This window comes from Apis dorsata, unplaced genomic scaffold (genome assembly GCF_000469605.1).
Source record: "Apis dorsata unplaced genomic scaffold, Apis dorsata 1.3 scaffold_168, whole genome shotgun sequence".
Lineage (NCBI taxonomy): Eukaryota > Metazoa > Arthropoda > Insecta > Hymenoptera > Apidae > Apis > Apis dorsata.
In genome coordinates, this window is record NW_006263456.1 from 81,521 (window position 1) to 84,854 (window position 3,334).

Consider the following 3,334-nt stretch of genomic DNA (forward strand, 5'->3'; position numbering starts at 1 on the left):
AATGAGATTAATTAGGGAAATACGTCGTGTAGAAACGTCTATCCTTTTGATTGACCGACAATTCTGTCCATTTTTTCTATTGTACAACGAAACGGGAAATCCTCCAATCGCATACAAACAATCTCCGCCAAGGTAGACGACGAACCCTCTTACGTCCGCTTTCGTTCTTTCACTTCTTTCCGCCATTTTCTTCTTTCCTCCGAATCTTCTCTCCCCCCCTCTCTCTTTGCTTCCTCCCTAACCAAACCCCCCTACCTCCTCGCTCACACTACTTCGGTTACACCACTCCTTCACGTCCTTCAATTTTCTTTGAATGAAAAAACCGCGACGAGAGCGGAGACGATATTCGATCTCGCGCCCAAGTAACCGCTTAGTGTCTAAATATAAAAAGTAAAAAAACTATTAACAAGAAAAAAACGTTACTCTCTAAATAACGAGCGAGCAAACAAAATAAAAAAAATGAAGTAAATAAATAAATAAATAAACGCTAAATAATTACATTTACTTAAAAGGTAAAACACGATTTTAGATGACGTAGACGTATTTAAAAGAGGAATAAACGAAATGAAATAAATCGAAGGAATAAGCGAAAAAAAAAAAAATAAAATAAAATGAAATAAACGATGGAAAAAACGAGATTAGAAGAAGAAGAAGAAAAAAAGAACGCTTCCTTTAACATAGTTTCCTCGTCAACAGACCAGAGGGCCAGAGGCACGCGCGCGCGCGCACCGCGAGAATACAGCCATCTTCCATCCTTTGCTCTCCGGTGCAGGATCTTCTACAGACGAATATATATATATATATATATACTTTGCCTTGAACGAGAAAAAGTGAAAAAAAAAACAACAAGAAACAAAGAGAGAAGAAACAGTAAAAAAAAACACACACACAATTGTGCCGTTTTTTCAACAAAAAGATTGCAGAAAGAGACGTCCATTTGAGGAATATTTCGAAGAGCGATACAAAGAAAATAAAAATAAAAAATACGGATACCCTCTCGTACATCTGGTCCCCATCACACCCCACACCCTTGCCCAGAAACACACATTCTTGATCTTCGTTACGACTAAAAGGAAAAAAGAGGAAAAAGGAAAACAAGAAAAAAAAAAAAAAAAAAAAAAAAAAAGAAAAGAAGAATATCGAACCCTCGTTCGTCGAAGTGAACGCAAACTATTAAAGTTCTAACCCCCCGCTTCTTCTGTGCTAGCGACTTAGACAAAGAGGACGTTGAATAATTATCATTTAATAATTAATCACCCGTGAATCTTATTCGAGGGAAATGAGGAAAAAAACGAGAAAGAGAAACTGGTATTCAAGTTATTCAAGTGGAAATCTTGTAAACCTTATTACATCGAGCCTTGTACATCGTCCATTTGAAACGCCGTGTCGAAAGGAGTCGCTTGGAATCGCTCGCTCCACTCTTTCGGCGGGAAATTTTAAAAACGATCACGACGCGCTGCTCTTCTTCGAGTTCGCAGTTCCTTCGACTCGGTGAAAGCGTTTCAAGCGATTACGACTGTTTTCATGTTTGACGCGACGCTTCGTGGATATAGGATGGCCAACTCTAGGATAGATAGATAGAACACGTGTCATCGCAACAATACAGATCGTCTAATCGATTATAATCCTGAACGAATTATGTGAACGAACGCGCACAACGATTTATTCGAAGAAAACGTCAAAACGAGTGCTCGTGTTTTCCCTTGCTTCACGTGTGAGCTTCTGCGCCTATTGCGAAAACGCTTTACTAGACCCTTTTCTGATCCGAATACATAGAGGGACACATATATATATATATAAATATATACACACACATACACACAATAATACACATATACACATATGTATTATTACACGTTTAAATACACAGATACGCGAGTTATCATATCGTGGTAGAGATGTGTTAGTTAGGTGTTCTTGGTCATTTATACGTATGCAAACGCGCACGCCTGAGCTACGCTACAATTAGAGGATGGTCATTATTAATATATCTATATCTATATGTAGTGTGTAATATTAATCGCCCAAAATGTTTATATACTATTAGAGATAGATAGCCGCTTAGGAAGTTGCACGGTGTCACTTTTTGCTGATCGCTAGTTTCGAATGCCCTCCCCCCCCCGTTCCGCGTCGAGGCCCCACTTTATCGTTGCTGTCTTAAAAAACACGTTCTTCTATGATATCGATATCTCCCCAAATTACTCGAAATTCGCTTTAGAAAGTTCGAAATATCGGCTAGTACTTCGTCGTAGGGATTTTTAACACGTTGACTCGAGATTATTCGCGAGGTTATTCGGTGTTTGTGATAATTACAGTGATAATTAGATGATTCGGTGGATCGTTCAATGTTAGAACTATCAAACTTATCGAAATTGGCGGATGATCTATAAAGATGTGTAGATACTTTTAACAAAATTAATTTTAATTCTTTTAATTTCCTTCTCGAAAAAGATATCGAAAATTTTTTTTTCTCACGAGCCTTTCAATTATATTTAAGCCGTGGATTCTAAACTAGTTCTAAAAAAGTTTAATAAATAAATAAGTAAAGCGAGAGGAAAATTAGTTTCACGCCATCGCGAAGAAAATATTAAATCGTCGTAGTGATTTTGATTTGACTACAGAGTCAACAGAGTTAAAAAAATTATTAATACGATCAGTAAAAGTTTTTCTTTTATCCTTGATAGACAATGATAGATTGATCGCATCTATAGTTCCAGATACACAATTCTAGTTACTAAGCGTTGTCCTTTTAAAATAAAACTAAAAACACACGACTACGCAGACGCTCGCAGCGCAATCTGACGAATAGGTTCCTAGTTGGTAAAGTGTTCCTCGTGCGAAAAATTCAAAAATTTAAATTCAATTCAATAGGCCACAGTTTTTCTTTTTTCTTTATAAACAGATCGATTTTATTTAGATTCCGATTCGAAGATATTTCGATTTCAGTTCAATCGGTCATCGATCAGGCGATGGAAAAATACGGTGGAATCAGAAAAAGATTACGCCGATATATTCTGAACGTTTTTAACTCGACAACGATGCTCGATGGGTGCTCGACTCGCATCACTTAATAAAAATAAAAAAAAAAGGACTTTCGTTCGAACACTTTTTCTCCGAGTGTTCCAGTGTCGGCCATATTGAACGTATTAGTGTTCCATTCATTTTTCGCGATGTCTACGGCAAAAAAAGAAAAAAAAAGAAAAAACGATAACAAAATGCCTGTATAGCCTCGAATGAAACAGAATTAATCCGGTGTTACTTATACCTCTACTTGTTGTAATATCTCGAGACAATTGCTTGATTTCCTCTCTGTCCTTTACTACCCCCCCCCCCC